This window comes from Hyla sarda, chromosome 5, assembly GCF_029499605.1.
Source record: "Hyla sarda isolate aHylSar1 chromosome 5, aHylSar1.hap1, whole genome shotgun sequence".
In the NCBI taxonomy this organism is placed as follows: Eukaryota; Metazoa; Chordata; class Amphibia; order Anura; family Hylidae; genus Hyla; species Hyla sarda.
In genome coordinates this window covers 171,241,060-171,263,001 of record NC_079193.1, presented here as the reverse complement: position 1 = coordinate 171,263,001, position 21,942 = coordinate 171,241,060, and positions in this window count along the sequence as shown.

The following is a 21,942-nucleotide window of genomic DNA, read 5'->3' as shown; positions in this document are numbered from 1 at the left end:
GCCCCTGGCCCTTTAATGTGAGGGCAGAGGCCACTGCCGCAATGCTTCTCTGGGAGGAGATAGATAAGTGTTTCCTAACCACTGTGCCTCCAGCTGTTGCAAAACTACAACTCCCAGCATGCATGGACAGCCAAAGGCATGCTGGGAGTTGTAGTTTTACTACAGCTGAAGGAACTCTGGTTGAGAAACACCTATCGATCTATATCTATCTATCTATCTATCTCATATCTATCTCATATTTATCTATCTATCTCATATCTATCTATCTCATATCTATCTATCTCATATCTATCTCATATTTATCTATCTATCTCATATCTATCTATCTCATATCTATCTATCTCATATCTATCTATCTATCTATCTCATATCTATCTATCTATCTATCTCATATCTATCTCATATCTATCTATCTATCTCATATCTATCTATCTCATATCTATCTATCTCATATCTATCTATCTCATATCTATCTCATATCTATCTCATATCTATCTATCTATCTCATATCTATGTATCTCATATCTATCTATCTCATATCTATCTCATATCTATCTCATATCTATCTATCTCATATCTATCTCATATCTATCTATCTATCTCATATCTATCTATCTATCTTATATCTATCTCATATCTATCTATCTATCTATCTATCTCATATCTATCTCATATTTATCTATCTATCTCATATCTATCTATCTCATATCTATCTATCTCATATCTATCTATCTCATATCTATTTATCTCATATCTATCTATCTATCACATATCTATCTCATATCTATCTATCTATCTCATATCTATCTATCTCATATCTATCTATCTATCTATCTCATATCTATCTATTTATCTATCTATCTATCTATCTCATATCTATCTCATATCTATCTCATATCTATCTCATATCTATCTCATATCTATCTCATATCTATGTCATATCTATCTATCTCATATCTATCTATCTATCTATCTCATATCTATCTCATATCTATCTATCTATCTCATATCTATCTATCTCATATCTATCTATCTCATATCTATCTCATATCTATCTATCTCATATCTATCTCATATCTATCTATCTCATATCTATCTATCTCATATCTATCTCCTATCTATCTCATATCTATCTATCTCATATCTATCTCATATCTATCTATCTCATATCTATCTCATATCTATCTATCTATCTATCTCATATCTATTTATCTCATATCTATCTATCTCATATCTATCTCATATCTATCTCATATCTATCTATCTCATATCTATCTCATATCTATCTATCTCATATCTATCTCATATCTATCTATCTATCTATCTATTTCATATCTATCTCATATCTATCTCATATCTATCTATCTCATATCTATCTCATATCTATCTATCTATCTCATATCTATCTCATATCTATCTATCTCATATCTATCTATCTCATATCTATCTATCTCATATCTATCTTATATCTATCTATCTCATATCTATCTCATATCTATCTCATATCTATCTCATATCTATCTATCTATCTATCTCATATCTATCTATCTCATATCTATATATCTCATATCTATCTATCTATCTATCTCATATCTATCTATCTCATATCTATCTATCTCATATCAATCTATCTATCTCATATCAATCTATCTATCTCATATCTATCTATCTATCTCATATCTATCTATCTCATATCTATCTCATATCTATCTACCTATCTCATATCTATCTCATATCTATCTATCTCATATCTATCTCATATCTATCTATCTATCTCATATCAATCTATCTATCTCATGTCTATCTCATATCTATCTATCTCATATCTATCTCATATCTATCTACCTATCTCATATCTATCTCATATCTATCTATCTCATATCTATCTCATATCTATCTATCTATCTATCTCATATCTATCTACCTATCTCATATCTATCTATCTATCTATCTATCTATCTCATATCTATCTCATATCTATCTCATATCTATCTATCTATCTATCTATCTATCTCATATCTATTTATCTCATATCTATCTATCTCATATCTATCTCATATCTATCTCATATCTATCTATCTCATATCTATCTCATATCTATCTATCTCATATCTATCTCATATCTATCTATCTATCTCATATCTATCTATCTATCTCATATCTATCTCATATCTATCTATCTATCTATCTCATATCTATCTCATGTTTATCTATCTATCTCATATCTATCTATCTATCTCATATCTATCTATCTCATATCTATCTATCTATCTCATATCTATTTATCTCATATCTATCTATCACATATCTATCTCATATCTATCTATCTATCTCATATCTATCTATCTCATATCTATCTATCTATCTCATATCTATCTATTTATCTATCTATCTATCTCATATCTATCTCATGTCTATCTCATATCTATCTATCTCATATCTATCTCATATCTATCTATCTCATATCTATCTATCTATCTATCTATCTCATATCTATCTATCTATCTATCTCATATCTATCTCATATCTATCTATCTATCTCATATCTATCTATCTCATATCTATCTATCTCATATCTATCTCCTATCTATCTCATATCTATCTCATATCTATCTATCTCATATCTATCTATCTCATATCTATCTCCTATCTATCTCATATCTATCTATCTCATATCTATCTCATATCTATCTATCTCATATCTATCTCATATCTATCTATCTATCTCATATCTATTTATCTCATATCTATCTATCTCATATCTATCTCATATCTATCTCATATCTATCTCATATCTATCTATCTCATATCTATCTCATATCTATCTACCTATCTCATATCTATCTCATATCTATCTCATATCTATCTATCTCATATCTATCTCATATCTATCTATCTCATATCTATCTATCTATCTATCTCATATCTATCTCATATCTATCTATCTCATATCTATCTCATATTTATCTATCTATCTCATATCTATCTATCTATCTCATATCTATCTATCTATCTCATATCTATTTATCTCATATCTATCTATCACATATCTATCTCATATCTATCTATCTCATATCTATCTATCTCATATCTATCTATCTATCTATCTATCTCATATCTATCTATTTATCTATCTATCTATCTCATATCTATCTCATATCTATCTCATATCTATCTATCTCATATCTATCTCGTATCTATCTATCTCATATCTATCTATCTATCTATCTATCTATCTCATATCTATCTATCTATCTCATATCTATCTCATATCTATCTATCTATCTCATATCTATCTATCTCATATCTATCTATCTCATATCTATCTCATATCTATGTCATATCTATCTCATATCTATCTATCTATCTATCTCATATCTATCTATCTCATATCTATCTCCTATCTATCTCATATCTATCTATCTCATATCTATCTCATATCTATCTATCTCATATCTATCTCATATCTATCTATCTATCTATCTATCTCATATCTATTTATCTCATATCTATCTATCTCATATCTATCTCATATCTATCTCATATCTATCTCATATCTATCTCATATCTATCTATCTATCTCATATCTATCTCATATCTATCTATCTCATATCTATCTCATATCTATCTATCTCATATCTATCTCATATCTATCTATCTATCTATCTATCTCTCTCATATCTATCTATCTCATATCTATCTATCTCATATCTATCTTATATCTATCTATCTCATATCTATCTATCTATCTCATATCTATCTATCTCATATCTATATATCTCATATCTATCTATCTATCTATCTATCTATCTCATATCTATCTATCTATCTCATATCTATCTATCTCATATCAATCTATCTATCTCATATCAATCTATCTATCTCATATCTATCTATCTATCTATCTCATATCTATCTATCTCATATCTATCTCATATCTATCTATCTATCTCATATCAATCTATCTATCTCATATCTATCTATCTCATATCTATCTCATATCTATGTACCTATCTCATATCTATCTATCTCATATCTATCTCATATCTATATATCTCATATCTATCTATCTATCTATCTATCTCATATCTATCTATCTATCTATCTCATATCTATATATCTCATATCTATCTATCTATCTATCTCATATCTATCTATCTATCTCATATCTATCTATCTCATATCAATCTATCTATCTCATATCAATCTATCTATCTCATATCTATCTATCTATCTCATATCTATCTATCTCATATCTATCTCATATCTATCTACCTATCTCATATCTATCTATCTCATATCTATCTCATATCTATCTATCTATCTCATATCAATCTATCTATCTCATATCTATCTATCTCATATCTATCTATCTCATATCTATCTCATATCTATCTACCTATCTCATATCTATCTCATATCTATCTATCTATCTCATATCTATCTACCTATCTCATATCTATCTATCTATCTCATATCTATCTATCTATCTCATATCTATCTATCTTATATCTCAGTGCATCCTGGCCACAGTGCCTCCAGCGGTTGCAAAACTATAACTCCCAGCATGCCTTCGACTGTTCGGGCATGCTGAGAGTTATAGTTTTGCAACAGCTGGAGGCACCCTGGTTGGGAAACACTGATTTATCTATCTATTTATCTATGCAGCCGAAACGTTGCATCTGTATTGTGCCATGGAATAAAGCTACCAATTTGTTTTTTCACCTTATCCTGAGTGCTGCAACTGTTCTGTCTTTTTTGTCTTAATTTTTGGACCTGTGATCGGGGTACATTGGTCCGCCTGCACTGCCTTATTTTACTACATTTGGTTGTTCTGCGGCTCCGCTATTCTTTTGATATCTATTTATCTGTCTAATATCTATGTTATATCTCAGTGTTTTCTGACCATGTGACTCCAGCTGTTGTAAAACTACAACTCCCAGCATGCCTTTGGCTGTCCAGGCATGCTGAGAGTTGTATTTTGCAACAGCTCGAGGCACCACACTGATCTATCTCATATCTATCTACTATCTATCTCCTCTCTCTTTATCTATCTCTCTATCTTTCTAATATCTATCTATCTTTTCATATCTATCTATCTATCTCATATCTATCTCATATCTATCTATCTAATAAAGAAGAAACTGTAGCACTCGCAGAGTAGTGGAAAATGGTGTAGAAGTTTATTCCAACTTAGGCATCAAGGCAACGTTTCGGCTGCATGTAAGCAGCCATTTTCATATCTCATATCTATCTCATATCTATCTCATATCTATCTATCTATCTATCTCATATCTATCTATCTCATATCTATCTCATATCTATCTATCTATCTATCTCATATCTATCTATCTATCTCATATGTATCTATCTATCTATCTCATATCTATCTATCCATCTATCTCATATCTATCTATCTCATATCTATCTATCTATCTATCTCATATCTATCTCATATCTATCTATCTCATATCTATCTATCTCATATCTATCTATCTCACATCTATCTATCTATCTCATATCTATCTATCTATCTATCTATCTCATATCTATATATCTATTTCATACCTATCTATCTCATATCCATCCATCTATCTCATATCTATCTTATATCTATCTCTGTATCTCACATCTATCTCATATCTATCTCTCTATCTATCTATCTCATATATATCTATCTCATATCTATCTATCTATCTCATATCTATCTATCTATCTATCTATCTCATATCTATCTATCTCACATCTATCTATCTATCTATCTATCTCATATCTATCTATCTATCTCATATCTATATATCTATTTCATACCTATCTATCTCATATCCATCCATCTATCTCATATCTATCTTATATCTATCTCTGTATCTCACATCTATCTCATATCTATCTCTCTATCTCATATCTATCTATCTATCTCATATCTATCTATCTCATATCTATCTATCCATCTATCTCATATCTATCTATCTCATATCTATCTCATATCTATCTATCTATATCATATCTATCTATCTATCTCATATCTATCTATCTATCTATCTATCTCATATCTATCTATCTCATATCTATCTATCTATCTATCTCATATCTATATATCTATTTCATATCTATCTAACCATCTATCTCATATCTATCTATCTATCTCATATCTATCTGTCTATCTATCTATCTATCTCATATCTATCTCATATCTATCTATCTATCTCATATCTATATATCTATCTCATATCTATCTAACCATCTATCTCATATCTATCTATCTATCTCATATCTATCTATCTATCTATCTCATATCTATCTGTCTATCTATCTATCTATCTTTAACGAAAAGTTGTCAAACACCTGTGAGGTGTTAAGGCTCACTGTTACGTTCCTTGAAGGGTGTAGTTTCCCAAATAGTATGCATGTGTTTTTTCTAATGGGGTAATTTATGGGGTATTTCATAAAATACCCTCAAATCCACTTCAAACTGAACTGGTCCCTGAACAATTCAGATTTTGAAATTTTCATGAAAAATTGGAAAATTGCTGCAATATTTTGAAGCCCTCTAATGTCTTCAAAAAGTAAAAACATGTCAACTTTACACTTCCACGGAGCTCCTCTCTTCTCCCTCCCGCACTGCTTTTTGTACCCCATAATGGAATAAAGTCTTCCTGAAACTTCTAATACGGGTGAGTGCATTCCTTGCAATCTTTTGTATGTTTCCATTGTTGCCTTTTTGCTATAGTAGGATTTTTTGCACCCCCGAGAAGCCACAACACTTCTCCTTACTCTGCCTTAACATACCTGTATCCGATAACAGCGAACTGACAGGAGTGCCGAGTCTTTACTCTATCTTTGTTTATACATGTCAACTTTATGATGCCAACATAACGTAGACATATTTTATATGTGACTCAATAAATAAAAAAATCTTAATCCTTCTTGTACTTATTAGCTGCTGAATACTACAGAGGAAATTTTTTATTTTTTTTGGAACACAGAGCTCTCTGCTATACAGTGTCTATTTTAGGACATCGTTAGTCGTCAGCCATACCTCTGTCCTCCGGCAAAACAGCGTCCCGCCTCCTCCCTCGGTCCAATCGCCGTCAGTCGTCAGCCGCAACTCCGTCCTCCATCAGGCAAAACAGCGTGTCCCGCCTTCTCCCTCAGACCAATCACCATCATTTGTCAGCTGCAACTCCGTCAGGCAAAACAGCATCCCGCCTCCTCCCTCGGACCAATCGCCGTCAGTCATCAGCCGCAATTCCGTCTTCCGTCAGGCGAAACGGCGTCCCGCCTCCTCCCTCACACCAATCGCTGTCATCCTTCAGCCACAACTCCCTCATCCGAAAGTCCCTCATCCAAAACACCGTCATGCCTCAGACGATTCTCCCTCAGACACAACTTCCTGCCACATAGCAGAGCCGACGCTGCATAGCACTGTATAGCAGAGCCGACATTGAATAGCATGTACAGCAGAACCCGTATAGCAGAGACTCGACACTGACTCAGCTCTGCTACACGGCAGGAAGGTTTTTCGTCTGAGGGATGACGGAGTTTTGGATGAGAGACTTTAGGATGACGGAGTTTTGGATGAAAGACTTTAGGATGATGGAGTTTTGGATGAGAGACTTTAGGATGACAGCGTTTTGGATGAGAGACTTTAGGAGGGAAAAGGGAGTTGCGGCTGACGCCTGACAGAGATTGGTCCGAGGGAGGAGGCAGGATGCTGTTTTGCCGGACGGAGGTACGGCTGACGACTGATGATGTCCTAAAATGGACATCGTACTCCTGACATCATGACCACAGTGCTCTCTGCTGACATCTCTGTCCATTTTAAGAACTGTCCAGAGTAGGAGAAAATCCACATAGCAAACATATACTGCTCTGGACAGTTCCTAAAATGGACAGAGATGTCAGCAGAGAGCACTGTGGTCATGGTGTCAGCAGAGAGCTCTGTGTTCCAAAAAAAAAAGAATTTACTCTGTAGTATTCAGCAGCTAAGTACTAGAAGGATTAAGATTTTTTTATAGAAGTAATTTACAAATCTGTTGAACTTTCTGGTACTAGTTGATTTAAAAAAAAAAAGTTTTCCACCGAAGTACCCCTTTAACCCCTTCCCGACCTGTGACACACATCATGCAGATACTGGCCGCCACTCACGGCATCCCGCTGCTCCCGGTAAGATGGTGGCTATCACTGATAGCCAGCCATCTTGCCTCGGGACCTAGGGGGGGTTTTGCCCCCCCCCCCCCCCTCACACGATCGCTCCTATCAGCTAGTTAAATCTGACTAGCTGATGGCAGCGTTTCGCATAGAAAAATCCTGAGCAGTGCAGTGTGTGCGTCCCGATCAAGGGGATCTGGTGCACAGACTTCTCTGCTAGGAGGCCCCAGTGTCCTTTATCTATCCCCCTTCCCCCGACGTCCCTTACCCGTCCCGAGCTGCCAACGCTGTGTAAAGGAGCTGTTTAGTTGTACAACAGCTCCCCCATGTGTCCTAAACCTGGTACTGCATGTTTTGTGCACTAGACACTAGGGGGGAGCTGTTGAACAGTAGTAAAAAATAAAAATAAAAAAATAATTTTTTTTTATATATATATGTGTGTGTATATTATATATATACACACACACATATATATTCAAAATTGTATTGTTCCCCAAAAAATGTGATTCTGAACTTTTATAGAAAATTAGAAAAATTGCTCGTAATGATATAAGCCTTCTAATGTCGTAAAAAAGTAAAAGAATGTTTAACAAATGATGCCAACATAAAGTAGACATGTTGCGTATGTGAATTAATAACTACATTTATTTGGCATGACTATTTCTCTTACAAGTAGAGAGTTTCAAACATAGAGAAATTAACATTTTTCAAATTTTTCACAATATTTTAGAGTTTTTCACCAAAATCGCTTCATGTATCAACAAAAATTTACCACTAATATAAAGTACAATATGTCTTGAAAAAACTGTCTCTGAATCACTTTGCCTGGTAAAAGCAGTGCAAAGTTATTACCACTTAAAGAGACACATGTCAGATTTGAAAAGAAGGACTGGGTCATGAAGGCCAAAACTAGCTGGGTCATGAAGGGGTTAAGGTTAAATTGGGCTGAGTCCCTAAGGGGTTAAGCAGGAAAGATGTGAGACATGTCTTGCAGATGGATTTTTGGTTTGGTTCATGTTGTGTTGTGAATAAGGTGATATGTGGGGCTGTAAAAGCTTATTGTATTGTTTGACTAGTTTTTATTTCTTTGTAGTGTAGGTTTAAATCCAGTCCCTATAAAGTAATCAATTTTCCATGATTGTACAGTGCTGCAGAAACATTAAATGTTCAGGCTGAAACAAAACAAAAATATTGATCTACAGTAACAGTGAGCAATTCTGAGGCTTATGCAGGATATACCAGACCTTCTCATAACTAAGGCAAGTGAGTTCCTTATACATACAGTCTTGGCCGTATATGTTGGACCCCTGAAATGTTTCAAGAAAATGAAGTATTTCTCACAGAAAAGGATTGCAGTAACACATGTTTTGCTATACAGATGTTTATTCCCTTTGTGTCTATGGGAACTAAACCAAAAAAGGTAGGAAAAAAAGCAAATTGGACATAATGTCACCAAACTCCAAAAATGGGATGGACAATATTATTGGCACCCTTTCAAAATTGTGGAAAAATAAGATTGTTTCAAGCATGTGATGCTCATTTAAACCCACCTGGGACAAGTAACAATATAAAAATCACACCTGAAAACAGATTAAAAAGGAGAGAAGTTCACTTATTCTTTGCATTGTGTGTCTGTGTGTGCCACACTAAGCATGGACAACAGAAAGAGGAGAAGAGAACTGTCTGAGAAACAAAATTGTGGAAAAATGTCAACAATCTCAAGGTTACAAGTCCATCTCCAGAGATCTAGATTTGCCTTTGTCCACAGTGCACAACATTATCAAGAAGTTTGCAACTAATGGCACTGTAGCTAATCTCCCTGGGCGTGAACGGAAGAGAAAAATTGATGAAAGGTGTCAACCCAGGATAGTCCGGATGGTGGATAAGCAGCCCCAAACAAGTTCCAAAGATATTCAAGCTCTCCTGCAGGCTCAGGGAGCATCAGTGTCAGCGCGAACTATCCGTTAACATTTAAATGAAATGAAACGCTATGGAAGGAGACCCAGGAGGACCCCACTGCTGACACAGAGACATAAAAAAAAAAAAAAGCAAGACTACATTTTGCCAAAATGAACTTGAGTAAGCCAAAATCCTTCTGGAAAACATCTTGTGGACAGATGAGACTTGGTAAAGCATGTCATTCTACTGTTTACCAAAAACGGAATGAGGCCTACAAAGAAAAGACCACAGTACCTACAGTGAAATATGGTGGAGGTTCAATGATGTTTTGGGGTTGTTTTGCTGCCTCTGGCACTGGGTGCCTTGAATGTGTGCAAGGCATCATGAAATCTGAGGATTACAAACGGATTTTGGGTCGTACTGTTCAGCCCAGTATCAGAAAGCTGGGTTTCCAGAGGGACAATGGGGGGTATTTATCGATTTTGCCTGTTGACAGTTTCTTTTTACCCTTTTTTTTTCACTTTGGTTTTCGTGGACATGCACCAAATTTATCATTTGGTGCAAGTTGTTAGTAATTTTGGCTCAAATGTTGAAATCAGATGTTCACAGCGCCTTTTACACAGAACTTACCACCACAGAGGACAGAGAATTTTACCCTGTGGAGCCGCCATTTCGGAGTCCCTCCTGCAGTATATCAGCAAGCGACATGAGTTATTTTCTTTTGTGGGGTTTATAGCCACCATGTGAAATGGATTTTATTTTCAACTTGGGTAGTTTTTGTTTTTTTTGTTACTTTAGTGCAGTGGTCTTCAACCTGTGGACCTCCAGATGTTGCAAAACTACAATTCCCAGCATGCCCGGACAGCCGTTGGCTGTCCGGGCATGCTGGGAGTTGTAGTTTTGCAACATCTGGAGGTCCGCAGGTTGGAGACCACTGCTTTAGTGCTTATCTTTCCTGAACCTGTGTGGCCATATCCAATGCTGGCTCAACGGAGGGTGAAGGTTCCTCAGAGACAACTATGTCGCAGGATAGTATTGAGCAGCCCTGGAGGCGTCGCTGCTTTCATAAAAAAAAAATTTTTATGTATTTTTACACCTTTACATTTTCTGGCATTGCTAAGTGTGTTTTCCATGTGCAAAATTTCTTGGCGGGGATTTGCGCCAAAATTGCGGCAAAGATCGATTGGCGCAAATGATGAATTATTGACTACAGTTAAAATCACACACAGGACCGTGTGATTTTGAGAAAGTTGTAAAAATGACAGTGGAGAAGATGATCCAAAGTATTGTGCCAAAGTTACATGAAAAAAACCCCACATAAATCCTTTGATAAATAACCCCCAATGACCCCAAACATACGTCAAAAAGCCCCCAGAAATGGATGGCAACAAAGCGCTGGAGAGTTCTGAAGAGGACAGCAATGAGTCCAGATCTAAATCCCATTGAACACCTATGGAGATATCTTAAAATTGCTGTTGGGAAAAGGCGCCTTTCTAATAAGAGAGACCTGGAGCAGTTTATAAAGGAAGAGTGGTCCAACATTCCGGCTGAGAGGTGTAAGAAGCTTATTAATGGTTATAGGAGGCAACTGATTTCAGTAATTTTTTCCAAAGTGTGTGCAACCAAATATTAAGTTAAGGGTGCCAATAATTTTGTCCAGACCATTTTTAGAGTTTGGTGTGACTTTATGTCCAATTTGCATTTTTTTCTTCCCTTTTTTGTTTTTTAGTTCCAATACACACAAAGGGGGAGAGTTTTCATTGAGTTAACCCCTTTTTTCTTGTTTATTTTTTGTGCAAAAATTTGCGCAGTGACTTTCCTTATGTCTTTTTTGATAGAGCAAAAAGCAAGTACTCTATTTTTTGTGTATTGTGGAATGCATTTTGCAATGGATACTAATTTATCATGTGCGTTTTTTTTTTGTTTAGACACAATTTTTTTTTTTGCACAAATATGGGTTTTTTTCCCCGCAAAAAATACACCATCAAAAAGGACACGTAGGAAAGTGTTCTACCAAGACAGTCGGGGGGTGTAGGAACCGTCCCTCAATACTGCTAAACTACAACTACTCCCATCATGGGACAGAGTCTGTCCCATGATGGGAATAGTTGTAATACTGCAGCGCTGAGAGACAGCACTTGCACATCCCCCCGGCTGCCGGACTATTTTGGGACAGTTAGGACTACTATGCCCATCATGGACAGACTCTGCACATGATGAGAGTTATAGTCCAGGGGCTGAGGGGCAGATCGCAACAGGTCATTCTCCAGAGACCTACTGCGATCCGCATTTATCAACTGTAAAAGCTGGCTGCACATGCGGCTGCACTGCCCGCCGGCTCCTGGTGGGAAATACTGTATACGCTGTCACAATTCATAATCCCTGCCACCAGGAAACGGGAGCTCTGATTGATGAAAAGCTATTCACCAATCAGAGCTCCTGTCTCCCAGCAGCGGGGATTATGAATTATGAGAGCTGTATACAGGAGCTGGCAGGGAGCGCAGTGGAGCCGCATATGCCGCCGACTTGGAGCCGGATTGCCTAATTAATGCGGATCGCAGTGGGAGAATGACACATTGAAAATGTATTTATTTTAAAAAAAACTCTTAACCCACAACCCTCGTTAACCCTTTTATTGATATTTTAAAAATGCTGTTCATCGAATCTGACTTAGTCCTCTGCATTCACGTATCTAAAATAATAAGAAAAAAAAAAAGGTTAGTACATTTTTGGCGCTCTCCCCTCGGGTGTTCCTAAACAGGGAGCCTCAATTTGTTGACATCTGCCTACTGTATCCTGTATATACAGTCATCTATAGACAGCTGAATATACAGGATAGCACACAAAGACTTATCAACTGCTCAGCAGCAGCGTGGGTTAATTCTTTCCTTGCTGGGCTCCTGTATAGTATACATGTGTACACTATGCACCCCTGTAAACTATACAGCCGGCAGAGGTAAGTAGTGATGCTCTGCACCCTGTATATGCTATACATCACTACTCCCCTCCTTACACTCTGTGGACCGGGCGCTCTGCATCTGACCCATGGTACCCTGAAGGCAGTGAAAAAATTGCCACAGAGTACAAAAATAACTGTTTCCTTAAATGATGCTCACCTTATGTCCCACGCAGCGATCTCCTCAGCAGCAGGGGCCTGCATCTACTCCCCTCCACAGTACAGGCACGGTGAGTGACGTCATCGGTGCCTGTACTGCGTGCTGTGTGGGGGCAAAGGTCACATCTCCTCTGTGTAAGCTGCAGATGCGGCTCACACAGAGGGGACGCCTTCTCCTGTATGTGCGTGTATTGCACATACCGGAGAAGGCAGCACTGTCTGCTGGGGATCTGGAACAAGTGTCCCGGATCCTCAGTAGCATGACGTCCGATCGGACCGGCCGGTCAGTCCGCCCCTTATTGCGAACTGTGTCGGCCGCCTGGCGCGCCTATTGCTATGGCGCCCTGTGCGGCCGCACAGCTCGCACACCCCAAAGGCCAGCCCTGGCCACTCATACCACCAAATCAGATCTAATAAGGCATAGGCTCCACAAGGCCTTTGAAGGTATCCTGTGGTATGTGTCACCAAGATGTTAGCAGCAGATCCTTTTAAAGGGTCAAGTGTTACTAAAGGTTTTCTAAAGCGCTGTAACTGGCTTAACAATACAAAGTAAGAAATACATGCCTGCCTGATCCTGCACCACTGCCATTTTGACGGTACTTGAGGAGTCCTAGTCAGTGCTACCTGGTCCTGATCATGTCTCAACATGTAGAAACTGGCTGCAGTAGTGGCCCATTTCATCTAGTGTGGCCGAGCAGGCATTTCCTGTTGAGATATCACTAGAAAGTACCGGGTAATGTCACAATGGTAGCAGCCTGAGATTTGGCAAGTGAGTATCACTTACTTTTTATTTTGAAGCTAACCTGAGCTTAAAAGGGCTATCTGGGTCCAGTCTCAGTCTGGCTGAGCAGGCTGTCACTTCTTTTCAGCAAGATCATCTCTGAAGGTGGGGAATCCTACGATCAGACACTTATCCCCATCCATAGGATACATTTTTTGTTTACAATTCCTCTTAATCAGGTAGGTTTCAAAGTTTTTCAGCATAGCCCACATATGTTTAATCATTCTAAGATTTTGGAAATTTAAAGGCCAAGTAATCACCATAAACTCTTTGGAAAAATGGTTCAGGAATGGTTTGGGGAGAATGACAAAGCGGCAAAGCTCATTATCCAGCTAAAATTCTGTTTCCATAAAGGTATGTACTTGGGCTGCAACCATTATCAGGTTGTTGGTACTTTTCAAAATAACATCCACATGATCTGGGATCCAAAGTTTTTCAGCAGAACATCACACTACTTTCTTCCCATAAGGGCATTCTGATTCATTTTTCCCCCCAGATATATGATGCACACGCACTCGGATATCCTCATGATGTAAAAGAAAATTTGATTCAGCAAATCCATTCCACCTTCTTCCATTGCTCCATGGTCCAGTTCTCATGCATATTGTAGGAACTGGACAGGGGTCAGCATGGGCATTTGGATTGGTCTAGGGCTGCTCTACCCTATAGGCAGCAAGCTGTGATACTCTCAGTCATAGCCAATATTGTTGTTTTCATCAATTTGTGCTACTGTAGCTGTGGAATTGGAACAGAATTGCTAACCTTACCCACAAAGTCTCCTTAATGAGCCCTAGGTGCCCATGACCCTCTGACTGTTTACATTTTGCTTTCTATGTAATACTTTTGGTAGTAAATAATGCATTGGAGCAATATCCCACAAGAGCTGCCCTTTTGTTGATGCTCTGAACCAGATGTCTAGCTATATGCGTGTTCACTTTTCCTGCCTCTAGCACATTAGCTTCAGGCTATGTACACACAGTATTTTGGTCACTATATTCATTAAATCCAGGAGTGGAACCGACACAGAGGAAAACCGTAATTAAAAAATTTGCACCATTTTTTGTATTATGAACCTATATCTGGTTTTGGAAAAAAAAATCCCAAAATGAGGACCAAAATACTGTATGTGCACATAGCTTACAGAGACTGTTAATTTCCTGCCTAATAATTCATAGCATTCAACAGATTCCATTGTCAGATGATTTCAGTGTTATTAATGTTATGGCTGATTGGTGAAAATGTGTTCTGGTCCTATTTTTTCATATGAACCATGTAAAAACTTTTTTTAGTTAATACATTATAATAAACAATTCATGAAATAACTTGCGTTTGTCAGTGTATTACAATATGCATCAACACTGGAGTTAGCAGCTCTCTCCAAAAGATGGCATTACAGCATCACAATGTTCTTCCCATTTAGCTTGCAATGTCACTATGTGAATCCTCTATTATTTTTATGTAACTCAAGCTAAGTGTATCGATGATACCTATAAAAAACACACAGGTTTAGTCAGCTCATCCTCTGTGGGTCTCTTCATGGGAGCGCCCGGACCTCTTATAGGTGCTATGAGTGGATATGCCCAAGTGAAGTACAAAAAATGTCCAGTGTTCCAGGGATAAGGATGGAATTTAGCTTTTATTTAGATCCAAGTAAAAGACATGGGTGTACACAAAGTGGTCTCAAAAAAAGAAAAGCTTTACGCATTTTGGGGGGGGGGGGTTAACCCCTTAATCATAAGCACTAGTGAATGTAATTTGTGATTGCCTAAAATAGACCCTGCACTGATGACAAACAAATTGCACATGGCAGTGTCTAGGTCTCCACAAATGGGATTCACTGACAGAGAAAAGCAGATAGTATTAACCCTTATTAAGTCAATGCTGCAAAGATACATATTTACAAATACATATTTACATCAGGTTACATCTAAGGCTGCTTTCACACTATAAAATTCATCCGTTAAAAGATCCGTTATAAACGTCCGTTAGAAAAGCTTTAAAAAAGGATGTTAATCGTCCGTTACGAAATCCCATTAAAGTCTATTGGGTTTTATGATTATCCGTTATGACCCGTTATAGTCCGTCATGACTAACGGGCGTTAGTTGCGACGGAAGAATTAACGGAACTTATTTTTCTTCCGTCACAAGAAACAGGTAAATTAATGGCCGTTATTTTTAGCATTGAAGTCTATGGCAAATGGATGAGCCTTTATGTCATCCGTTTGCACCTGGTTTATAATATCCGTTATTACTTCTGAGCATGCTCAGAAGAGGTGACATCAGCAGACTCCTGCAGTGCTGAGGGACTACTACAACTCCCATCATGGAACAGACTTGTTTCCATGATGGGAGTAGTAATTCCCTGGCTGTGGGAGTCTGCAGACAGCTGGGGAGGCTACAATAGTGTTTGTATTACTACTCCCATCCCATGAAAGGGGTTGTAGTGCAGGGGCTGAGGGATTGATCGCACCGAGTTTCACTTCTGAGACCCGAAGCGATCCAAAGTTATAAAGCAGGGGAGCGGGTGGCAAGCTCCGCAACCCTGCGATGTATCAGTGTGTTTTAACTTTCACTTTTGAATCCCCAATGGGGAGCCCTGAATGGCCGGTACTGAGGAGCCATTCAGGGCTTTTTTAAAATGAACATTGTGAGTGGCCGCGGGGGCCATATGTATATTAAAAGCGCTGTGGGGGGCAAGATATATAGCGCTGCGGGGGGGCAGACATATAGCCTATATATTTACCCCCCCCCCCTGCGCATTTATAATATGCCCCCTGCAGCGCATTAATAAAGATATGACCCCCGCCGGCGCATTAATATATACCCCCCCCGGCAGTGCATATATAATATGTCCCCTGCAGAGCATGTATAATGTACCCTCCACAGCGCATGTATAATGTACCCAGCGCTATACATATGCCACTGCAGCACTATGTATGAAATATATTTCTATCAGCAGCATTGGGCTGGCCGATGCTGCTGCTAGAATGCTTTTCACATATAGCTCTGCGGTGGCATATGTATATAGATGCTCTGCACTGGGTATATTATACATGCGCTGCAGAGGGTACATTATACATGCACTGCAGGGGGTATATCTTTATTAATGCGCTGCAGGGGGCCTATTATAAATGCACTGGAGGGGGGCAAGATATATAGGCTATATGTCTGCCCCCCCCCCCTGCAGCACTATATATTTTGCCCCCCACAGCGCTTTTAATATAGATATGCCCCCCCGATACTCACAATGTTAATTTTTAAATCCCCTGGCAGGGGATTTGGATAGGGGATAAGATGTCTTAGTGCCGGAGTATCCCTTTAATAGTTTTTTTTATATGGAAGACAAACCTTAATATTATATTATATATGTGGTTTCATGATTGATTTACATTATCTGTATAGGGTTGAGATCCATAGTGAATCTGTAACAAAATCTGCAACAAAATCTGCATGTAACGCTTGCAGTTGTTGCTGTGTATTTGGACATCTTGGAGATGTTCATAAAAAAAATTAGACGCTTGTGGATTTATCCTAAGGGGACGTTTGCGTTCCAAGTGCCAAGGGAAGCACAGGCTGTAAATATGGCTCTGGTTATATGGAATTAGCTCAAATAGGGGTTAACAACATGTTTGTTTGTTGTATAGCAATTGCTTGACTGGTCCTTACTATCACATATTATTGAGTTTACCATATACGTTCTTGAGCATGAAATTGCTGTACCAACACTTGCATTTTCTATTGTATCCAATTTATATAATATATATAGAATTATCATTTTTTTCTTATTTTTTTTGCATTTTATTAACCCCATTGATAATTGCATAATAGAAGGATGCAGGTAGTTGTCAACGTTGAACCTGCTCTGTGTCACTATAATTGCATGGTCAATGCCGCTATGAGCGTATGTTGGTGAATGGTGATGAATATTTTTTTCTTTGAATAATGGTGCGGTATTTGTGAATTGTTTTTGTGAGTTTTTGCATTAACTTTTTTTTTTCTTTTTTACAAAGCCAAAAGTGGATTCAAAATGATTGTGAAATATAAATCGTATACGTCTCGTTCTTTCTGGATTCACGTCTGGCGTTGGTTTAAAAAACAGAATCATAAACTGCAGTGGAGGTTTAAAAAAATAAAAATAAAAATAAAAAGCTGTTAGTGAAATTACCCTAGTCATTATTTTGATAACTATATGTCATATATAGTTAGAAAAAACTCAAATAATGAGATTAAGAAATAATTCTTGATAAATTCAAGTAAAAAAAACCAAAAACCTCCCCAATAATAAGTAAGGCAAGGTTCATAAAGCGTTTAGGGCTTCCCTTACAGGTATCAGCTGCATCCCACTGGAAATGGTGTGGCGATGTATACTGTGGCGTAGAGCAACGGGTGCCATTTATTTCAGTGCTCTAGCCATACTCGCTATTTTTAGTAGACTTAAAGGGGTACTCCAGTGAAATTTTATTTTTTTTTTTAAATCAACTGGTGCCAGAAAGTTATACAGATTTGTAAATTACGTATATTCAATTAATTCTTTCAGGACTTATCAGCTGCTGTATACAACAGAGGATGTTGTATATTTATTTTCTGACTGACCACAGTGCTCTCTGCTGACACCTCTGTCCATGTCAGGAACTGTCCAGAGTAGGAGCAAATCCCCATAGCAAACCTCTCCTGCTCTGGACAGTTCCTGACATGGACAGAGGTGTCAGCAGAGAGCACTGTGGTCGGATAGAAAATAACTGTACAACTTTGTCTGGAGCATACAGCAGTTGATAAGTACTGGAAGGATTAAAGGGTAGCTCCCACCATCACTTTTTTTTTTCTGTCCCTGCCTATTACCCATCTATCTCTAACCCCCTCCCTGCCTTTCATTTTTTTTTTTTACATATTAAAAATGCTTTTTTGTCTGCCTGGTAGCGTGCTCACGACCAGGCAGACTTCCCCAGCAGGCACTACGTCACTGATGCCTGCTGGGGCCGACACTTCCGCCCGTAGTTCACCTATACAGGGTGCCTCCAACTGTTTCCCCACTGCAACTCCCAGCTTGCCCTGACATCTATTGGCTGTCAGGGCATGCTGGGAGTTGTAGTGGGGAAACAACTGGAGGCACCCTGTATAGGTGAACACCGGAGCACATACCGCTCCCCGCCGCAAACCCCCCACCCTGGCCCTGTCGCGCCGCTCAACTCACTCCCCCTCCCCCTTAGTTCATCCAGAGTACCCCCTCCCCGCCGCGCAGCCCGCATCCCCCTCCCCCGGCCTCGCCGCTCCGCTCAACCCACTCCCCCTCAGTTCACCTATTCAGTGCCCCTCCAGGCTTCCCCACTACAACTCCCAGGGCATGCTGGGAGTTGTAGTGGGGAAACTGGAGGCATACTGTGTAGGTGAACAGTATACATAATACAGTGAACATAATACTTTACCTTGTCCCCGAGCCTGCGCGCGTCCTCTTCCTTCAAAGCGCTCGCTCCCGCCTGTCTGATTGACAGGCGGGAGTGAGCACAGCAGTGATTGAATTCCGACTCATTTCCAGGCTTCAACGAGTCGAAATTCAGTGGTGACGTCACTGCTGAATACATTCGGCCACTAGGAGGGCGACCCCTAGTTGCCGAATTTAAAAGTGATTTTAAACTGTTTTAAAATCACTTTTTTAAATTAAACTATATTAGAGATATGTTGTAGTACTTAAGTACTACAACATATCAATTTTTTGTTTTCATGACAGTGCCCTTTTAAGATTTTTATATTGCAGTAATTACAAATCTGTTTAACTTTCTGGCACCAGTTGATTAGAAAAAATATGTTTTCCACCGGAGTACTCCTTTTAAGTGTGATTTGGTGCGTTGTCCAGTCCGCTTAAAATAGCATAGATTAAGTGACTCTATTCAGGCCACTCAAATGAATGACATCCAATACTCTTTGTTTTGGAATGCCAACAGATACCTGTGACAGGAGCACTAATGCATTTTATTATATAAATAGTTAAAAAGTAACTAATAATATACACAGAATGAAGCTGGCCTAATACATTATACTATTAGTTACTTTTTAATAGTGTTGCTCGCGAATATTCGCAATGCAAATTTTATTCACAAATATCGCATATTCGTGAATATTCGCGATTTCATGAATATTCAGGAATATAGGACTATATATTCGTAATTAAGAATATTCGTAATTTTTTTTTTTTACACAGTACACATCACAGTGATCACCCCTCTCTGCTTCCAGCTTGGGTGGTGTAAAGAAGGCTCTAATACTACTGTGTGAGACTGGCGTGCGAATTTTCGCATATGCGAAAATTTGCATTTGCTAATTTTCGCATATGTGAATTTTCGTGTATGCAAATTTTTTGTATATGCAAATTTTAGTATATGCTAATTTTCGCATATGCGAAAATATAACGCGAATATTAGGAATATGCGAATTTTGCGAATATATGACGACTATTCGGCCATATATTCGCGAAATATCGCGAATTCGAATATGGCCTATGCCGCTTAACACTACTTTTTAACTATTATATAATAAAATGTATTAGGCTAGCTTCATTCTGTGTATATTATTAGTTACTTTTTAACCTTTATATTGTATAATAAAATGTATTAGGCTAGCTTCATTCTGTGTATATTAGTTACTTTTTAAGGCTGCATTCACACCACGTTTCTCGCAATACAGTTCCCATAACAAGTTTTTGAGGAAAAACTTATTCCCGTATACAGTTAAAAATCGTATACGCTTTGAAAAAGGATGTCCGGTCACATCCATTTTTTAAGAAAAAAAACGTATACGTTTTTAACTTTTCACTACATTATGAATAAAGTTTCACTTGTTTGATTGAAATTCCAAGAAAAAACCCAGTGCAAAGTCAAAAACCGTATGGTGCAAACTGGATGGAACCTTACGCACACATTGTTCTGAATGGTTTCCATTGACTCCCATTTTAATAAAAAAAAACGTATACGATTTAGTACAGTTTTTCACCCGGACCAAAAACCGTGGTAGGCAGGTACAGTTTTGGGTACGGGGAAAAAAAATGGACAGAACCGTACAAGACACAAAACGGATGCATCGTTTGGCATGCGGTTTTAGATGGAGAGTCAATGCATATGTTTTCAATACGGTTCCGTACGGTTTTCACATTGAAAACGTATACGGGAACTGTATGGCAAAAACATGGTGTGAATGCAGCCTAACCATTATATTGTATAATAAAATGAATTAGGCTAGCTTCATTGGGGGAGATATATCAAAACCTGTCTAGAGGAAAAGTTGCCCAATTGCCCATAGCAACCAATCAGATCGCTTCTTTCATTTTTAACAAGGCCTCTGCAAAATGAAAGAAGTGATCTGATTGGTCGCTATGGGCAACTGGGTAACTTTTCCTCTGCACAGGTTTTGATAAATCTCCCCCATTCTGTGTATATTATAACTTACTTTTTAACTATTTATATAATAAAATGTATTAGGCTAATATTATTAGTTACTTTTTAACCATCACAGTGATCCCTCAACCTACAATAGCCTCAACATACAATAGTTTCAACATACAATGGTCTAATCTGGACCATTGTAAGTTGAAACCAGACTCAACATACAATACTACAGACAGTCCAGATCTGTGAAACATGTCAATGGCTGGAAGAACCGACCAATCAGAATGGGCATTCACTGGTAAAACCCCTGTATTACTGAAGTGTATGCACTGACTGGTGTCTGGTGGCGCCCCCTACAGTACAGGGAGGTATTACAAGCCTTAGGCTGTCCGGGCCATGCTGGGAGTTGTAGTTTTGCAACAGCTGGAGGCTCCCTGCTTGGGAAACACTGACAGAATGATTTACAGCTCCAGCAGATCTTTCTTACTTTTATATATAAGGACTTGCTTTATCTATATTAGTTGTTATCTACTTATTTTTCTTTTAATTCTCACTTTCTCCTGTTTTGGATGACATTTTGGAGCTTCAGAACCAATTACCAGGTTTCCATATAGTTATAA